General features: G+C 38.6%; 1 pseudogene; it reads right to left on the bottom strand.

Annotated features, from left to right (window-relative positions):
- Positions 1–475: 475 nt before the first annotated feature.
- Positions 476–20298, bottom strand: LOC125998933 (E3 ubiquitin-protein ligase TRIM37-like; annotated as a pseudogene).
- Between the last annotated feature and the right edge of the window lie 1448 nt (positions 20299–21746).

Below are 21746 nucleotides of genomic sequence, written 5' to 3'. Positions count from 1 at the left end.
GAAGGTCCATATGAATAACTTTTACTCTGTTGTGTCAGGGACCTGACAGCCCCATACCCTTGGTTTGGTTCTGCTGCTGCTTTGCAGAACCTCCTGGTTTAGCTGCCCTGGAGGCCCCACACCCTGCAGCTTAGGAAATGAGTAAATCAAGACAAAGTTAGCACAAATTGTTCTACCTAACAGGATGCCTGAGGAGGTTTGCTAAACTATGTTGCCAGCCTTGTTCCTGTTGACCTTTCAAGCATGAGTTAAGATCTAGGTTTAACTTTATGTTTAGTAAGAACATTGGGTAATTGTAAATGTTTTAACGGTAAATGCCTTCATGTTACACATTTCTTTCCACAGGCCCACCCCCCTGCCTCTTCGTGCGTTGGTACTATATAAGCTCTGTGAACTTTGCAATGAACGGCTTTTGATCAGAATCTTGTCCTGAGTCCTGACTGTTCCCCTCCCCAATTCTTTTACAGGTTAAGTTCTATTCGTGACCCACGAATAACTGGCAAGCCCCGTCCCTGCAGGCAGGTTTGGTTGGTCGCACTGATGAATTATCTTCATCAGGATTTGAAAGAGCTGATAGACAGAAAAGACATAAATAGAAAAATAGTGATCATCTTGATGACTCAAAAGTTGAAAAACAAGCTTGGCAGAGACACAAGCAGTTTAATGAGTCTATTCTAGCTACATTTTTCTAAGGTCAGTTCCCATCCACTGTTCAATGTCTCATTTGTCACCAAAAATCATGTATATTTGCAATTTTTACTCATTTTCCTTGCCTTTGACATATACAGATAAATGCACAATGCAAAATGTCCTTAAATTAGTTTTCTCAAAATAAAACCTGAGAGACAATAATAGGGTGTATTGCAACCACAGCAACATACAGCAGGGTTCTCTAAAAAAGGACCGAAATTTGGAAATTACCAAGTACTCTCATAATACAACTGAAATGCTTTTCCTATGATAGCAAGCAGAAGAAAAAACTGAAGATTTACTTGGACTTTTCTTTAGACAACCTTGACTTGTCACAGTACAATATGGGTTCTAAGGACAATCCTGAAGAATAAAACTTACTCTCTGTTTTAAAACATTATGATGAAAAGAAAAAGGATTATTGCAAAGCCTTTTGTAAACATTCAGCCAGAGAGAGGCCAGAGAGATAGCATGGAGGTAAGGAATTTACATTGCATGTGGAAGGACGGTGGTTTGAATCCCAGCATCCCATATGGTGCCCTGAGCCTGCCAAGAGTGATCTCTGAGTGTAGAGCCAGGAGTAACCCCTGAGAGCTGCCGGGTGAGACCCCCTCAAAAACATTCAGCCAGAAAATGTTGGTTTAAATTTAATGATCAAGAAATTTCAAAAATATCCAACTTGTGTGTGAAATCTTCATCTGGTAATATAATATATACATACATATATATACATATTATGTCTTTATTTAAACACCTTGTTTATAAACGTGACTGTAGTTGGATTACAGTCACGCAAAGAACAGCCCCCTTCACAAGTGCAATATTCCAACCACCAATGCACCCCATCTCACCCCACTCACACCTCTGCCTGTACTCAAGACAGATATTTATTTATCTCACTTATAAACATTGCCATAGTTTTTGTTAGTGTTCTTACTGCACTCACCCCTCCTTGAGGTGAGCTTCATAATGTGAGCCAGTCATTCCGGCCCTCATCTCTGGGCATTATGACAATAATTACTTTTATTTTTATTAAACCCATAGATAAATGAGAATTCTGTGTCACTCTCTCCCTCTGACTTATTTAACTCAACATAATACTTTCCATGTCCATCCATGTATAAGAAACTTTTATGACTTACTCTCTTGATGGCTGCATAATATACCATTGTGTATAGGTATCACAGTTTCTTTAGTCAATCGTCTGTTGAAGGGCATCTTGGTTGATTCCAGAGTCTGACTATTGAAAATAGCACTGCAATGAATATAGGTGTGAGGAAAAAATTTTTGTGATGTATTTTTGCGTTCCTAGGGAATATCACTAGGAATGGTATAGCTGTATCACATGGGAGCTCAATTTTCAATTTTATGAGGAATCTCCATATTGTTTTCCATAAGGTCTGGACTAGATGGCATTCCCACCAGCAATGAATGAGAGTTTCTTTCTTCCCACATTCCTGCCAGCACTTATTGTTCTTGTTTTTCTGATGTATGCCAGTCTCAATGGCATGAGATGGTACCTCATTGTTGTTTTGATTTGCATCTTCCCGATAATTAGTGATGTGAACCATTTTTTCATGTACCTTTTGGCCATTCATATTTTTTCTTTGAGAAATTGTTCATTTCTTCTCCTAATTTTTTGATGGAGTTAGATGTTTTTTCTTGTTAAGTTCTATCAGTTACCTGTATACATTAGATATTGGCCTTTTGTATGACCAGTATTGAATAGTTTCTCCCATTCTCTGGGTGGCTTTTGTATCCTAGGCACTATTTCCTTTGAGGTGCAAAAGCTTTTTGGCTCAATATAGTCCCATCTGTTTATTTCTGTTTCCACGTGATGGAGAGTGCTGGTTTTGGCTTGAAGATTCCTTTAGTCTCAATGTTATAGAGTGTTTTACTAAATCTTATTCAATATACCTTATGGTTTAGGGTCTGATAGTAAGATCTTTAAACCATTTTAATTTGACCTTAGTGCATAGTGTTAGCTGGGGTTTGTTAGTTGGCTTATTTTCAAGAGGCTCCAACACCACCTGTTGAAGAGACTTTCCTTGCTCCCTTTAGGATTTCTTTCCTCTTTATCAATTTTTTTTGTATATCTGGAACAAATTCACTGAATACTCAAGTCTACTCCACTAACCTGAGGGTCTGTCTTTATTTCAGTACAATGCTATTTTAATGACTATAGCTTTGTAATACAATTTAAAGTTTGGGAAAGTGCTATCTCCAATACTCATTTTCCAAGGGTTGCTCTAGCTATTAGTGCTTGTCTATTGTTCCAAATAAATTACAGGAGTGTTTGATCCACTTCTTTGAAGAAGTCATGGGTGTCCTTAAAGGAATTCCATTAAATCTGTACAATGCGTTGGGGAATATTTTAATATTTTAATTATGTTAATCCTGTTAATACAAGAGGAGATAATGTGTATCATTTCTTTGTGTCCTCCTTTATTTCTGTAAGCAGGGTTTGGTTTAATTTTTTTTTGAAGTTCAGCCTTTAAAACAGAAAATTTCAAAGTGACTTTAAAATTACTTTCTACCTACGTGTTGTTCTATATATCTTATGGTTTCAGATCTGATATCGAGGTCTTTCATCCATTTGGATTTAACCTTCGTACAGATGTTTGCTGGGGGTCTGTTAAATTTTTTGCAAGTGGCTAGCCAGTTGTGCCAACACCACTTGTTGAAGTGACTTTCTTTGTGACATTTAGCATTTCTTGCTCCTTTATCAAAAATTAGGTGATCATATGCCTGGGGAACATTCTCTGAGTATTCAAGCCTATTCCACTTATCTGTGGTCCTGCCTTTATTCCAATACCATGCTGTTTTGATAATTGTTGCTTTGTAGTAAAGTCTAAAGTTGGCAAAAGTAATTTCTCCCATATTCTTTTTCCCAATGATTGCTTTAGCTATTCTAGGGTGTTTATTGTTCCAAATGAATATCAAAAATGCCTGATCCACTTCTTTGAAGAATGTCATGAGTATCTTTAGAGGGATTGCATTAAATCTGTACAATGCTTTGGGGAGTATTGTCATTTTAATGATGTTAATCCTGCCAATCCATGAGCAGGGTATGCGTTTCCATTTCCATGTGTCCTCTCTTATTTCTTCGAGCAGAGTTTTATAATTTTATTTGTATCAGTCCTTCACATTTTTAGTCAAGTTGATTCCAAGATATTTAAGTTTGTGTGGGACTATTGTGAATGGGGTTGTTTCCTTAATGTCCATTTCTTCCTTATTACTATTGTGTATAGAAAGGCCATTAATTTTTGTGTTAATTTTGTAACCTGCCACCTTCCTATATGAGTCTATTGTTTCTGGAAGCTTTAAAGGCATCTTCAAGGAGGAAATTGCACTCTCCAAGCAAGTGAAAGCAGAGATTAACAGATGAGAATATATTAAATTGAGAAGCTTCTGCACCTCAAAAGAAATAGTGCCCAGGATACAAGAGCCTCCCACTGAGTGGGAGAAACTATTCACCCAATACCCATCAGACAAGGGGCTAATCTCCAAAATATACAAGGCACTGACAGATCTTTACAAGAAAAAAAAAAGCATCTAATCCCATCAAAAATGAGGAGAAGAACTGGACAGACACTTTGACAAAGAAGAAATACTAAAGACACATGAAAAAATGCTCCACATCACTAATCATCAGGGAGGTGCAAATCAAAACAACTATGAGGTACCACTTCACACCCCAGGGATTGGCACACATCACAAAGAATGAGAACAAGCAGTGTTGGCGGGGATGTGGAGAGAAAGGAACTCTTATCCACTGCTGGTGGGAATGCCATCTAGTTCAACCTTTATGGAAAGCAATATGGAGATTCCTCCAAAAACTGGAAATCGAGCTCCCATACGATCCAGCTATACTACTCCTAGGAATATACCCTAGGAACACAAAAATACAATACAAAAATCCCTTCCTTACACCTATATTCATTGCAGCACTATTTACCATAGCAAGATTCTGGAAACAGCCAAGATACCCTTCAACAGATTAATGGCTAAAGAAAATGTGGTACATATACACAATGGAATATTATGTAGCTGTCAGGAGAGATGAAGTCATGAAATTTTCCTATACATGGATGTACATGGAATCTATTATGCTGAGTGAAATAAGTCAGAGAGAGAGAAAGACACAGAATGGTCTCACTCATCTATGGGTTTTAAGAAAAATGAAAGACATTCTTGCAATAATAACTTTCAGACACAAAAGAGAAAAGAGCTGGAAGTTACAGCTCACCTCGTGAAGCTCACCACAAACAGGGATGAGTTTAGTTGGAGAAATAACTACGTTTTGAACTATCCTAATATTGAGAATGTACAAGGGAAGTAGAAAGCCTGTCTAGAGTACAGGCGGGGGTTGGGTGTGGAGGAGGGAGATTTGGGACATTAGTGATGGGAATTTTGCACTGGTGATGGGTGGTGTTCTTTACATGACTGAAACCCAAACACAATCATGTATGTAATAAAGTTGTTTAAATTTAAAAAAATAAATAAAATTACTTTTTTAAATATCTTTATATAATTTGATTACAAACATGATTATAGTTTGGTTTCCGTCATATAAATAACACCCCCACCACCAATGCAACATTCCCATCATCAATGCCCCAAATCTCCCACCTCCAGATCTCCCCTGCTTGTATTTGAGACAGGCTCTCTACTTCCCTCATTCATTCACATTGTTATGATAGTTGTCACTTTAGTTATTTCTCTAACTGCACTATCACTCTTGGTGGTGTTCTTCATATCGTGAGCTGAAACTTATAGCCCTCATCTATATTGTCTCTGGGAATTATTACAAAAATATCTTTAAGTTTTCTTAAAACCCATAGATGAGTGAGAATATTCTGTGTTTATTCTCTCCCTCTGACTTATTCCATTCAGCATAATAGATTCCAAGTATATCCATGTATAGGAAAATTTCATGACTTCATCTCTCCTGAGGTCTGCATAATATTACATTGTGTATATAGACCAGTTTTCTTAGCCATTTGTCTTTGAAGGGTATCTTGGTTCTTTCCAAAGTCTGGCTATTGTAAATAGCAAGCATACACAAGGAAGGAAGAAGGGCCCTACATAAATAGCTCAAGAACACAGCTTATAAAATTAGAAAATGATCAATAAATGGAACCAAAAATAGGTAGGCAGGAGAAAATAACAAAACTTAGAGGAGAAATCATTGAAGTGGAAATCCAGAAACCAATCCAAAAGACCAAAAGCTATATATATATATATATATATATATATATATATATATATATATATATATATATATATATATATATATATATTCTTTTCTCTTTAACTTTAACTGTTTTGATTATGATTAGTACAAAAACCTAGAAGAAAAAGTCTTGCCTAGGATAAAAACGTAGGTCAAAACCAAGGCACAGATATTGTGTAGTCTGATGTTCTTACAGCCAAATGTACCAGCAATATAACATGGCACCATTTATTTTTTCAAAGGTATACTAAAAAAGAGAGAAATCTATTGTACAGAAATAAGCTTTTATCTACTAGGGATTAGAACCCATACATTTTATAATACAGGGAGACATCACACCCTGAACATGTGTCATGAGGACCCAACTTAGACTCCATGTGATCATAGACTGTTCAATCCCGAGCCCTAGAGCCCAACCCCAGGGAAATTCCAAATACCGCTCTAGCACCAACTTGCACCAGTTTTGATATGACATCTTGACAACAAGAAAATGGCAAAAACTTGATCTAAGAACAGGTTGTCCTATCTAATCACCTAATGGTAAGATGAAATCAGAAGGCACTTAATCCTTTGATTTGTACAATAGCCAAGATCTCTAATTCCAGAGGTCTGACTTTGACAACTGTGACAGAGCAGATCTTCTGGAAACAATTAAGGACTCTATTCTAAGCTTCATCTTAGGATCTGTGCAACAACCAAGGACCTCCAATTACAAAAGACTGACTACAACAACATTGATGGAACAGAACTGCTAGAAACACAAAGAAAGCCTATCTTAGGCTTCATCCTATGACTTATGCAAATACCAAAATCTCTAGTTAGAGGCTTGATTCTATCAGCCACAACTGAGAGAAGAGTTTCCTGGCAACATAAAAATACCTTGGAGTGTGAAAAGGAGCCTGTACAGAGCCTGTAGTTATTTCTATGTCAGTTTGCTCAAGAGCAGAGAAACCCTGTATCTTTTAGGCCAAGAGACTTCCCATTCTAATTTCCTCAATATTTAAAATGCTTATGAAAAAATCAACACCACCATCACCAATAACAAAAAACTTTGCCAAACCAGCTCTTCTTCCTTTATTCTTTACTTTCTTTCGTTGATTTGTGTGTTTTATTCTTTCATTCTTGTGGTTATTGTTTGGTTGTTGTATTTGTTGCTGTGGTTCTTTTTTGCAGTTGTTGGTTTTGGTATTTTGTTTGATATTTGTTTCTTTTTTGTTTTATCTATTTGGTGATTGTTGCTGATTTTTGATTTTGTGTGTGTTTTTTATTATGATTTTTTCATTTTTCCCTTTCTTCTTTTAAATTGATATTTATAACCTCTAGATGGATTCCACCCAGTTTTTCATTTTGTTTTTTTTTTCCTTTTTTCATTTTCTTATTTTCATTTCTTCAAATAGAACCACATAAATTGAATCATCTTGTTCTACCTCAAAAATTAAGGGGGAAAGTTGATGGTACCAAATTCAAACAGTTGTATGGACATTGAGTATAAATAACAAATGATCAGATATAAACACCAAATCCAAAACCAAGAACAACAGAATCAATACCCAATCTTCAACAAGCTATACACAGAGGGTACCAGCAATACTAGCAGTCTGGGGACAAAGGAAGGGAATACTGGGAACAGGGTTGGAGGGAGGACAACATTGGTGGTGGAACTACCCTGATTTAATGTCACCATGTGCTGTAAGTATTACTGTGAAAGACTTGTAATTCACGTTAGTTGCAATACAAATTTTTTAAAAAAACTTATGTGTATTTTTCTGAAGATATTTGTTTGCAAATAATTTCTAATCTATCTCCAATGGATATGAAAGATATACTTGCAATTGGGATTAATCATACCTAAGATTATGGATGCTCAGTCCAACCATCCTATGCTTGATGCATGGGAATGTGTTGGATTACTAGGCCCACCCTTATCAATATTCATACTCCACCCTAGGATGTAATATAGTGATCATATTATTGGTTTATTTCCTACTTGATATCCATTTTCCACCCTAGCATGTGTCCTTGTCAATAGAAGCAGGGATCTGAGGAAGACAGTTGCTCATTCTTTGGCCTTTCTCCACTAAGTTGCTTTCCTACGTAGGAAGAGAAGATATGTGTGGTTGGATTCCTTGCTTGAGTGCTCATTTACTGAACTCATTCTTCTACCTTTTCACTGAGTGGATTATTTCCTGTGTCAACATTTGCCTCAAGAACTGCATCTCACCAGATCCTCATTTTGAAGCCTGGGACTCCACTAATAGATGTTCTGGTAATCATTGCCTGGCATACATAAATCCTTAATTCACAAGTATTCACAATGTTCTGAATCAGGTGTTAGTGCTGTGTTTCAACTGCATGAAAGTTGGGAAGAGACTCCTCAGATATTAATTCTCCATCTTTGCAAGATGGTGTCTTCGGACTTCTTAGTGGTGTACATGAAAATAATGTGTGAGGACTCTGCATTGTCTAGTGTTTTATAGGCAGGCATTTTGGGCCCCACCATTTATACTTGTTGACTCAGATAGGAAGCATTCTCACTCTCTTTCCATGGAGGATGGTGGTATGACTTTCAGAAACCTAACAAAATCTGTCTTTTATCCCCTTTTAATGTTCCAGAGACTGAACAGATTACTTGCATATAAACAGATTTGAGCATTTTTCCACATCATGCTTCACTGACATAAAATGCCCTCAAATATTCCCATCTATGATTCTGCCTGGATATCAACATCTGTATGATGACTGTAAAAAGTAGGCTAAGATTTCCCCCTCTAGCCTCAGCTCTGCAATTTATATCACAGGAAGCAAAGAACATCCTTTTGGTAAGATGGTTTTTAAGAAGACAACAAATAGTTGGTACATAATGCAATGGCACAAATATCAGCTTTGAAATAATCATAACAAGGGTGATATATGTACAGACTTCCATTAGATTTTGAATGCATGTGTATTGATTATGGCTTATCCTTTGCTTTACCAAGAAGACCCCTGTGGTATCTTCATGTTACTGATATCCTGTATTTTGTTCCCTTTCTTCATAAGTAGCGCTTTGTTAAAGGAATGAATGTCTTTTCAGGAACAAAAAACAGATTCTGCTGGAGTTACATATCATTTTTCTCTTGCAGGAGAATGCACTAACCATATAACTCAGACTAGCAGGAGTGTATACTTTGGTGAGAAAAAGTGGGATAACACAGGCTCTCCCACTCCTCAGCACAACAGCTTAAGTACATAGTATATGCAATATTTCTGAGGAAGTTTTACTTGCAAGTAATTTAGGATCTATTGTTCCCCAAAGGATATGGGACACATACTGGTAATTGGAATTTATTTAACTAGGGTTATGAATGCTCATTCCAAGCATCAGATCTTGGAAGAATGACTTTTGCTTTAATCCACCTTGGAAGCTGTTCCTTATTTTGTGGATATCAGTCACCTGAAACTATAGGTGATTAGTTGAACTTTAAATTGTGATGCTGAACCACATTCACAATGATGCTGGCTGTACTATTGGTTAGGGCATGAGATCTGTCAACATGAATGCTTTCTAGTTTTTACAAGCATCAGAATTAGGAAATAAACCAAACATCTTGTGGTCCTACTGAGTGGTATCAGAAGATCTGAAGTGTAAGAGAAAGAACATTAACACTTTGAAATAATATATCCTAAATTCAGTCTCTGAATATGGAAGGAAACCCCACCTTTATTCTGGATCTGACATGATTCTTTGTACTGACACTGTTCTTTCTCATCCAAGTTAAATTTAATGTAGACATGCAGGAACTCAACCAAGATATATGAATGTCTCTCAAGCAGATTTGCAATACTTTTGGCCAGAATATTTTCGGGGCAAGAGAAAGAGAGAAAGTTGGTGCCAACATTCCAAACTAAAAGTGGAGATCAGGAAGCACTGAGTGCACATATTTTCATAGGGGCTTATTTCATGTGGGGCTTATTTCATGTGGGGCTTAGGATCAGGCCATGAATGACAGATGCCAGAATTTCAAAGGGGACAGCAAGCCACAATGCTAAGTCTTTTCTGAGATTCTTCTGCTGGCTTCTCCTTTTCTTTTCTTTTTTTTTTGTTTTGTTTTTGTTTTTGTTTTTTCGGGCCACACCCGTTTGATTCTCAGAAGTTACTCCTGGCTAAGCGCTCAGAAATTGCCCCTGGCTTGGGGGGACCATATGCGACGCTGGGGGATCGAACCGAGGTCCTGATCCTTGGCTAATGCTTGCAAGGCAAACACCTTACCTCTAGCGCCACCTGGCCGGCCCTGGCTTCACCTTTTCTGTTAGAAATTGTTTACCTCGGTTGGTCTTTTAATGAGGATGATGTCATTTTCCAGTGAACAATTTTTGAAGACTAAAAATCACTCTAGTCTGGAAAATGAAGTCATGCAATTTGCTTATACATGTGTGAATATAGAGAATATTATCCTGAGTGAAATGCTCAGAGTGGGGACTGAACATAAAATAATGTCACTGATATGTTGGCCAGAAAAATAAAAGAATTGCAATAATATCCATAGACAATAGAGATTTGGGTCAGAAGGACAAGTCTTTTTTAGAAAGCTTACTACAAAATGTGGTGGATGCAGATAGGACAGAGAAGTGTCCACTTTAACAATGATAGCTTGAACTGATGTTTCTGAACAAAAACTGGGTTCTCAAAGGAGATAAATTTATATGCATGGTACCCCTTCATTAACAATAATGCAAACCGCAGTGTCATGAAGGAAAACAATGAATGTTAGGGAGAGAAAAAAAGAAAATGCCTGCCCCAGAAACAGGTGGTTGTGGATGGGTGGGAGGGACATTGGTTGTGGGAAATGTGCACTCTTAAAGGGTGGTGTATATTTATATGACTGAAACTCTATCATGAACAACTTTGTAAGCATGGTGTTTAAACAAAGTAATTATATTTAAAAATCAATCTAGGTTGCAGAATGATTCTCATTTTGAGCTACACAGTCTAAACAATTGAACCTGGGTCGACCAAGTCCAAGAAAAATACCCATTGTACTATCACTCCAGCACCTATATTGTTTGTTAATGTTAGAAATTGCAGAAAGGGAAGACCAAAAATGTTCAACTACTCACAGGAAATATTCCATGGCCTATCATTTTTGGAATGTGGATGAGTTAAGCCAGTGCTTCTCAAATAGTGGTTTGTGCCCCCCAGGCGGGGACAAGGCTCCTTATAGGGAGCACGTTTGACCTTGGCAAACACTGTCATAACAAGCTAAGCCTCATGCTTATGTCTCTGTATGTCACTGGAGCTGAGAGTTGCTGTGTCCTGCTTCAAACCCCGCTTCGAAAAGTCATGCATTACAAAACGTGCTCACTGTAGCCATTAATCCAGACATCACCTCTGATTAAAAATCAGCTCAAATTATTTTATATAAATCTTTTTTTCAGGTTAAATTTTTAAATAAAAATACTATTTACAGTCACACGGGGGTGCGAAAAATGTTTTCTTCTTCCTAGGGGGGCATGACAGAAAATAATTGAGAAGCACTGATTTAAGCTAAGGAGGAATTGCATCTGGTACTAGTAATTCAGGGTAATTCAGGTAATTCAGGAATTGCATCTGGTACTGGTAATTAAGGACAACTGACCAGACTTAATGACAGAATATTTCATGCTGGCTAGGATAGTGTATACAACAGATTCAAGGCTTCCAAATGAACAGAGAAGTTGGGTAGTGCACTCTCTTGGTAGTGATTGCTTGCAGTATGAGCAAACCATGTCTGTTTTGAAAGTCTAAGGCTCAGCAAAATCAGCATCTCTAGAGACCTTTTGTCTTGTTTGAGAATAAAACTCAATCATCTGTGCTTACTACTTGAAAATGTAAGTACTGCATTCACTTGAATCTTGAGTGTTCTGAAGCTGGTGTGAATCCTATGCTCCCAAGAGGTGAAGGCTGGGGAGAATCTCTGTCGATTCCTAGACTTTTAAAGTATTAATTTTCCATCTATGCAGGAAAATGCCTATGGTCTTCCATAGTGTAGTGACAGATGTATTGTGTCAAGGATCTGAGTTATCAGTATTTCCACACAGACACTTTGGGCACCATTATCCACATTTGTTGACTCATAAAAAACAGTCTCAATCTATCCATTGAGGCAAGTGTCCTGTGTGTCCGGGAATTGACAAAATCCTTTTTTCCCTCTGTGGGTAAGGGTAGTGTTCAATGGACTGAATGTATTCCTTAAATATAAACAGTTTTGAGAACGTTTGCACATCATGGTCTTCTGATTAACCTTTCCCATTCATATGGTTCTGACTGGGTGCAAGTGACTCTAAGATGACTGAAAGCAATGGGCTACGATTGGCACCCTGGATTTTTATCTCTATAGGTTATATACATAACCAATAGGGATAATTTGTCAGGTAAGATGATTCTTACCGTATTTTCCAGCGTATAAGTTGACTTTTGAAACAAAAAAAAAGTAAACGAAAATCGGGGGTCTTCTTATACGCCGAGTATATCCCGAAAAATGTTTCAATATGCTGCTAAACAAAAATTGTCTGAATATTGCCACAAAACAAATTTTCCAACTCTATCCTGCACCAATCACTGCCAGGCTGCTCGGACTGCCTCTCTAACTCAGCCAATCCAAGCAGGCATTTTATGCATGCAAATTATACAGTGTTCTGTGCCCGAATCTACACTGTAAAAAGCCTGCTCAGATTGGCCAGAGTCAGAGAGGACGTCTATTACAGTAAAACCTTTGGACCTTTGCTTGCTGTGATTGGCTCACCGTGGAAGAAACAGTTGCAGCACAGGAACATTTTGTCTTATACAGCAAATATAGGCCTAAACCTATGTTTTAACTATAAAATTAGGGGGTCGTCTTACACGCCGGAAAATACGGTAAGTAGACGGGAAATTGCGGGTCTAGAAAGCAATGGGCATATATCTTCTTAGAGGTTATGGATGCACAGAAACCCCATCAGGTGTTTTGGTATTGGTTTTGGTTTTTGGGTCACACCCTGCAACTCTCAGGAGTTACTCCTGGCTCTGTGCTCAGAAGTCGCTCCTGGCAGGCTTAGGGGACCATTTGGGATGCTGGGATTCAACCTAGGGTCTGTCCTGTGTTAGCCAAGTGCAAGGCAAACACCTTATACTGCTGTGCTATCACTCTGGCCCCACCCATCAAATGGTTTAATGTACATGTATTGGTATGACTTTTGCTTTGTTTTCTCAGTAAAAAACCCATGTGCTAACTATGATCGTCATCCTATCTTCTTTTCCCCGTCTTCATAAGTAGAGCATTGTCCAAAGGACTGAATGCATTTGCAAGACACTGGCAGGTCTTGCTCAAAAACCAAATAATTTTTCTTCTGAAGGATAATATACCAAATATTTCCATCTATGTGAATTAGACTGGCAGGGATGTGTCTCTAGTTTGGTGAGGAACAGTAGGCTAAGACAGTCTGCATCACTATTCATCACAACAGGTTAAGTACATAGCATATTTGGATTTATCTAAGGAAGTTTTGTTTGAGAGTAAGTTCTAATGTGTTAACCTCCACAGGATATCAGGCATATACTGGTAAGTGGAATCTATCATAATGAGGGCAGTGGTTGCTTAGTACACCTATTTTTATGTTCAATGCAAGGGAATGGGGAATAAATTGTACTTTTGTCCACCTTGAAATCTAGAACAGATCTAGTGAATACCAGTCACTTGAGACAATATTCCAGTACTTCAACTCTTTACAGTGTAATGCTGCACCACATTCACAGTGATGCTGTTCAGGCAGTTGATTTGGTCCTCTGAGCTGTTGTCCAACGTGCTCTTTCTTTGGTTTCCAGGAGGCAGTGGAATTTGAAGGCCAACCAAGTACAATGTGGTCCTGCAGAGTCACGTCAGAATATCTAGGAATGTAGAACAAAGAACATTGATTATTACATTCTATGCAGCTTGAACCTGACCTCTGTGTATAGACGTAAGTCCCAATATATTGCTGGAGGGGAAGTACCATTTTGTACTGATACTATTCATTTTTATCCATGTTAAATTTAATGGGGAGCACGAAGTCTCAAAAATATGAAGTCTTCACAGATAGATGTTAAGTATTCTTTATTTTCCCAAGTTTATTTTCTTAACAAAATATTTTGAACAAAAGAAAAACCATAAATCACAACATTCAGCAAGACATTACATGTGGAAACAAAGCCAAAAGTCATTAAATAAAATACAAGGAGTTGAGATGTCTCTCATTGTATATTCATGTTTTTTTCCAATAGCTTGTGTCAACTTTAACCATAATTTCCCCAAATAAAAAAGTACAGTATAATGGCTCAAACATAAATACAACAGAACACAATAGTAAAGTTTGGCAATTGCTCTGGGAAACTGAAGTAAATCTTATACCACATGTATATTGAGTCACTGAAAAATATGCATGTATCTTTAAATATATCAACACTAAAATCAACATCTGATTATTGGAAATAAAGTCTAGGGCTTTTAATATATTTATAGCACTATAGTTTAGTAGAAGGCAGAAAACATGAATCATTTAAATTGATATTACATGTGTTCAGAAGACTATAAACTGGTCAATATTAATTTAATTCACTTAAATTATAACTGTCAAAGTCACAGTAAAGAAAGATTATGTGCCACTAATCAGTGTCTGTACTTGAACAAACAAGAAAAGATAAGTAAACTTTAGTCAGTCAGCATAATCTAAAGAGGAGAATTGACCAAAGACGAGATTCAGCCTGAAATCACTTTGTACTTAGTACAGGGTGTACAGGGCAGAATCTACTGCTAAGTGTCCTGTCCACTAATGTACAAGCATAAACGAAGAGATAGACTATGACTAAAACACAAAATATATCATTTAAATATAACTGAATATCTAGTTAAGGACAGAAGAACGCCTATGGTGAGCAAATTACTGAAAGCATGCACTGTCTTTAGGTTTATTTTCCAGCAACATCTGTTCTGTTGTAGTAGATAAAACTGCTTTATGTGCATATACTAATTTACTCACTTAGCTGAGACTATACTTACTGTACTACATGACACAGAATTCTCACCATACCATTTTTTTTTATATATAGGAATGTCATATACTGGGATTGTGCTACTTTCTAATAGCTACATTTGAAATATCATTACCACAGTAGAAGATGTAGAAAAAGATTAGGCTAAATCTGATCATTTGCTGACATATTTGGGCCAGCAAATTTCAGGGTCCAGGTAGGTAGTGAATTGGTTCTTGGGATCTGAAAGTTATATTCCTCTGTTTTAATCAGTAGTGAAACAGATCTTCAGGGCTTATTTGTTTATCAGAAAAATTGAGGGGCTGGGAAGGTGGCGCTAGAGGTAAGGTGTCTGCCTTGCAAGCGCTAGCGTACTATGGACCGCGGTTTGATCTCCCGGTATCCCATATGGTCCCCCCAAGCCAGGGGTGATTTCTGAGCGCATAGCCAGGAGTAACCCCTGAGCGTCAAACGGGTGTGGCCCCCAAAAGACCCAAAATCCAAAAAAAAATTGAAATAGGTGTCTTCATCTAGTGGGTGTGCCATGAAAGTGTCCTAAAACCCACTCATACTGGTGGTGTACTCTTCCTGGTCTTCATTTTCACTATCACATTCTATATCATTGTTTAGTTACTCATTTTTTCCTCAGGAGCAGCTGCAGCTCTTTCAGGTAGTACAGGCTGCAATTCTCTAGTTTCAGAATTCTTTTCCGAATCAATCATTTGCAGTCCTTCCAGATGACCCCCTTTACAATTAGTTCCCAAGGCGATTGTTTTCCTCCTTTTCTCAACAGTAGGCAGGCTGTTGAAAACTGCGACCACAACAGTATCTGAATCAAAAGCCTCATCACTCTTGGTCTTCAAATTTAGGAAAAACATCACTGATATTGCATGAGCCAAGGTTCAGGGTGAATTGTGCCTGCTCCCTGGCTCAGAACCTCCTAGAGAGCCTTCAGACAGAGTTTAACAGTCTCCTTACAAATGGCTGTTTTCCCCCAGAATCTGTTGCTCTTCTGAAGTGACATTCTACCTGCTAGACTGGACCAAACTGGTTTGAGTGAACTACCTTTTTATGTGTGCAATTTCTCTTTTTTCTAAATAATTTTTATTGTGACCAAAGTGAATTGCAAATCTTTCACAGTAATATTTAAGGTACATGGTGAAATTGAATCAGGGGCATTCCCACCATCAGTGTTGTCCTCCTTCCACCCCTGTTCCCTGCATGCATCCCATATTCCCCTCCTTTGCCCCCTGAACCACTAGTATAATTGGTTCCCTCTGTGTATAGATTGGTGTAGATTGGGTATCAATTCTGTTGTTGTTGACTTTAAATTTCGTGTTTAAGTCTGATCATTTTTTTTTATTTCTACTCAATGTTCATACAACAGTTTGGTCTTGGTACCATCCATTATTTTTCCCTCAATTTATGAAACAGAACAAGATGATTCAAGTTATGTGGTTCTGTTTGAAAAAAATCATAGAAATAAAGGGAAAAAAAAGAAAGGAAAGAAAAAAAAACAAAAATCAAACAAACAAGATACCGGGAGGAGTCTGTTGAGGTTATAAATATCAATTGAAAAGGAAAAAAGAAGAAAAACATAACAAGAAACAAAAAATACAAAAAAAACTGAAACAAACAAACAAAAACAACAACAAACAGAACTAAAAAAATACAGGAAACAAGTGACTAAAGAAAGGAATATCTTATGTAGCAACTGGTGACTGGTGACTTTGTCAAGAGTTCTATTCCTATATCCTGTACTCTGCCAGAGTTTTCAGTTCCACAGCTGGCTGGTCAGCAAAAAATAGGGAACCCTGCATGTCTCCAGGAGCAGCACTGATGCTTTTTGTCTCTGAAAGTGTATTTCTTACTTCACTTTTATGCATCAAACTTCAACCATTTAAGTTTTGAGTTTTTCAGCATCTATAAATCATAGGGAACTCATCATATTGCTTGTTGTTTCCTTCGGTCTTTATCTTTGCACTAATCTGATGCTGGAGTTTGCAAAGTGAAATAGGTAGCCAAGGTGGTCAACCTCACAAATTCTCCCTACCTTTCCAATTCGTAAGGTCCAATAAGTGCATTAAAATTAAAGGATCAATGTCTAATAAACTATTGGTAGCTATTAAATATAAGTGTGCTCTTCCAGGCATTATGCAACTAGCACTCACATAGCCACAGTTACTATCTGGAGGTCCTGCAGCAGCAGCAGCAGCAGCATCTTCCCTCTTCCAGTTCCATGTTGTTATATCCCACATCATTTTCTCCAGACATAATTTCTTCATCAATGTCATTTTCTTCTGTGTTACTTGTTGCTGTGGAACTGGCAGAGGAGCTGCTGCCGTCAAAGTTATTTACTTCATCTTCACCAACCAGATCTAGATCTTAATCTGAGAGCTCATGATGATCATTTTTATTATGAATTTTCTCCTCATCTTATTCATCCTCTTTGGCTTCTCTTTACAGAAACTATAGCGGAACCATCCTACAGAAGCATGTCTGCATCTGACCCATATTTATATGTTTGTGTTTCAAGCACTTCATTGTTTTGGGGTCTGAGATAATTCTCTGGTGGTGATAAATCTTTTGATTTCTGGGTCTGACACAACTCTATAGTAAGTCTCTCTTTTAGGTCATTTTTTGTTGTATAATTAGTCTGTCCAGCTTGTAATTGAGTAATATACCAGTGCTGGCCCTGGTCGGTGAACATACAGGAAACCTTAAAATCACTGTCATTCTGTCAATTCAAGTACCCTTCATTTGCAAGTACGTCCAAATTAAAAACATATCTATTATAAACCCAGCATTCTCCAACTTTAAAATCAGATGTAAATTCTAGAATAATTTTTTGGTAGGATCACTGCAGGATTGGTGGATCATCTTGACATGATATTCATAAATGGAAGTTTTAGGCAAGACAGCTGAGAGTCCAGAAATACAGATAAGTAATAACCAGTAACAACTCCCTTTTCATCTGAATCAATTTATAACCTCCAACAAAGTCCCAAAACTTTAAAAGGTGGTCTGTAAGCATGATCTATTCTCTGGCACAAAGTGCTGAAATTCTCTAAAACAAAAGTAGCTAAATCATAAGGTGGTACTAATTCGCTTGTAAAATCTTTTCGAACCTTATGGAAATCTTATGGAAGAAGTGGCAACCAATTATGCCATGGGTTTTAGTTAAAATATCAGGAGAATCTCTGAGCTCTTAGATATCAACTCACTCTTACAAGACTGCAACTGGTGTTCTACCTCTTGAAGTAAAAATTCCAAGGGCTCTGTTTCCTGTGTTAGAGAGGTCTTCTGACCCATCAATGTTATAAGCTATGTCTCTAAATGAGCGATCATTATTTCCACTGCATTCCTCATTTCTCAAACACTCTCAACTTTTTCATTTACTACAACTTCTACATTTCTTTCCAATTATTGAACTAAACTGATCAGTTCCATAAGACAGATACAAAGCTTAACTACCTCTTAATTCACTTTTTTATGATGACAATGTTAATGAGAGAAGTAGAATGCCTGTCTCTAAGAGAGGCAGGGGAGGGTGAAGAGATATTAGGGTCATTGGTAATGGGAATGCTGCACTGGTGAAGGGGGGTGTTCTTTTGGGACTGAAACCCAACTACAATCATGTTTGTAATCAAGTTGCTTAAATAAAGATAATTTAAAAAATAATAAAAAAAACAAAAACAAAGAAACAGCTTTTATTTAGGTTGATTCAACCTTAGTGATCTTTCTGCTAGTTTTCCTCCTCCCAAGACTTGTTTTACTTATTGGGTTAAAGAATGATTCATTAGTGGCAAGAGCGATAGCACAATAGGTAGATTATTTGCCTAACATGCAGCCAACCCTAGTTCCAGTTCGAATCCAGGTATCCCAAATGGTCCTGGAACTTGCCAAAAGAAATTTCTGAGTGCAGAGCCAAGAGTAACCCCTAAGCACCACCGAGTATGGCACACACACACACACACATACACACACACACGACAAAATAAAGAATGGTTCTTTAGCAACAGAAGCTGAGAACTGGTCAATAGTAGGAAGCTTATCACTATAAAGAGGGTGAGGGGAATAGGAAGGAGGAGACACAATGGAACAGTAGTAGAAAAAAAGCTGGCACTCTAGGAGAGGATGGTGTTATAGCAGGCTTTATGCATGAAACCCTTTATATGAAGTCAATATTGTAAATCATGGTCCCTAAAATAATTTTAGTAGCTCTTTAAATCAACCCACGTACAGTTAGTAGAGACTTCTAGTATCCCAAGCAATAGTACAGGTGTTGGGGTGTTTGCCTGGCATACTGTAGATCCTGGTTCAATTCTCAAATTGTATATGGTCCCTGAGCAATGCCAGGAGTGACTTCTGAACGCCCATTGAATCCCTCACCTGAAAAAGTAGGAAACTTCCAAAACTAAATGGAAACTTGAAAATGAATCAAGGTCTAATTTCCATTTTGCTCATAAAGAACCCAATCCCCACAAGGTGTCTTACATTCCCAGTCACAGAATTACTTTTAGTAAGAATAGGAATTGTATATCACCTATCTATTGCTCCAAATTCAATGATCCTTTTTGGGGGTGGTGGTAGTGAGTATACACAAGGGAGCCCCTAGTAATGCTTGGCCTGGTTTTGTGGTACTGAAGCATTAATATTGGGTAGCAGGGCTATGTTAGCTTGGCAGTATTTAGTACTACCAGGGTACCCCCAGGTAGTACTCTGCTCAGGGGCCATCAGAAATACACTCAGAAGTGTTGGGAGGGGCATGTTTGATCAAAGCTAGAACCTGACATGTGCAAGGCATGTCTTTCATTTCTTTGAGCTAATTCCCTGGCCTTCAGTGCTCTTAATATCGAGTCATAATGTGCATCCCAACACACACTTTCAGATCTTTCTTCAAGCCTCTTAACTGTCCAAGACAAACCATGATCATAACGCATATCTTTGTAGGATTTGATGGGGATCCCAAGATCAGTTCCTTCTCCTCCACGTCTTCCCTCCTGAAATGCAACAAAAAGATGAATCTGAAGTCTCTCTAGGGGAGATTTGAACTTGTCAGTCTGGATGGACCATGATCATCCTTAGCTACTCTGCAGGGGACTATTGTCTTCACACCTTTGAGCTTGTATGTGCCTAGATATAGGGGTAGCTTAGGAGTGGCCTGCATGTTGTGCTGTCTCTCCTAGCAGTGAGTTGAATTCACTTTAATAATGTGCTGCTTTTAAATTTCTGCCAAAGGTTTAAAGGCATGTCTGCCATGAATTCCTCCCCAAAGTGCACACTGATGGCAGATACACTTCTTACAAGTCCAGCTAAATGCACTGTTTTACATGGTGATTTTCACCTTTGTCCTTTTCATTTTCTTCATGTTTGCTAAGACTGCGAAGTAGAAAGGTGTCAAGTTGCTGTGTTATTTCTTCTGCCCAAAGACAGTTTACTAGTTCCCATTGCTGGAGCCGACCTTGGCAATGAGGACATTGAGTTCTGTGCTCTGTTAACCAATGCCTGATACAGCTGAAACAACAAAGCTTGGAGCAATGGGGACACAGACTTGCATCCTGCAACTTCTTCATACAAATGAAACATCTTCAGCAGTGCTCTCCACACTCAGTTCATCCATTTCCTCTGGCTCTCGGTGGGGCCCTCTGCGACCCCCGCAGTCCGTGGTCCGATTTAAGTGCCTAGCCGAGATCCCCAGATCAAATCGCAGCGTACAACCGCCTGACGCCCTCATCTGGGAGCTCCGACATCGCCCGCCCCACCTGCGCGCCCCTTTGCTTCAGGTTCGGCGCCAGCTAGACCCGCTTAACCATTTTTATTCTGCGCGCCCGCCTTTCGCTTAGTGGGCATGCAAGCGGTGGCCGCACGCTGGCCTGCCCACTTAGCCGCTTGCCTGCAACCACAAGGAAGCCTAGATCCACGTGACGCTGGCGAGCGCCTAGTGCACCGGGCAGGCGGCGGCAGGCGGCGGCAGGCAGCCGGCAGCGCTCATTTCCAAGAAAAAGGTGCTGCAAGGAAATCGCAAACACCAACGGTAACCAGGGGAGCAGGAGGCGCGGAGCTGCTAGCGATTTTCAAAATTCTTTAATTCCCAAATTCTTGGTGAAAGAGCAAATTGGTGCCAAAATTCCAAACTAAGAGGGGAGACCAGGAGGTGCTAATTGAACAACTTTCCATTGTGCAGAAACTATGCTGGGGCCATCACCATGATATAGGTGACAGGTGTCAGGAGCGCAAAGGGAGCAGACAAGCTGCACTGACAAGTACTCTCTGAATTTCTTTTGCTTGCTAACTTCATCTTTTCTTTATTTTATTTTATTTTATTTTATTTATTTATTTTTGGTTTTTTGGGCCATACCCGGTGACGCTCAGGGGTTACTCCTGGCTATGCGATCAGAAATCTCTCCTGGCTTGGGGGACGATATGGGACCCCAGGGGATCGAACTGCGGTCTGTACTAGGCTAGTGCATGCAAAGCAGATGCCTTACGCCTTGTGCTACCGTTCTTGTTCTGGCTTCACCCTTTCTGATAGGAAGCCATTATTTATCTCAATTGGTAATGGCGACCTTTCAGAGAGTGATGTCAAACAAGATCTACGTCATGCCTGGGTCCTCCAACCAGAAGCATTTGTCATGGCCTGGGGTCATGAGCTTATAGTTGTGGAGCATGAGGGCCTGTTGTGGTGCAGAGCTGAAGTTGGAGCATCAACATACCAGAGCCTTGCTTAACATGTCAGGCATGTTATTTGTAGTAATGTGAGAAGTGTAAGGGAATTCCAATGCAAGACTAAGAAAATGCAATCCGTTTTTTTTTTTT

Source organism: Suncus etruscus, chromosome X, assembly GCF_024139225.1.
Source record: "Suncus etruscus isolate mSunEtr1 chromosome X, mSunEtr1.pri.cur, whole genome shotgun sequence".
Classification (NCBI taxonomy): domain Eukaryota; kingdom Metazoa; phylum Chordata; class Mammalia; order Eulipotyphla; family Soricidae; genus Suncus; species Suncus etruscus.
Note: the sequence above shows the minus strand (reverse complement) of the source record. Positions and strands in the feature narration are given on the sequence as shown.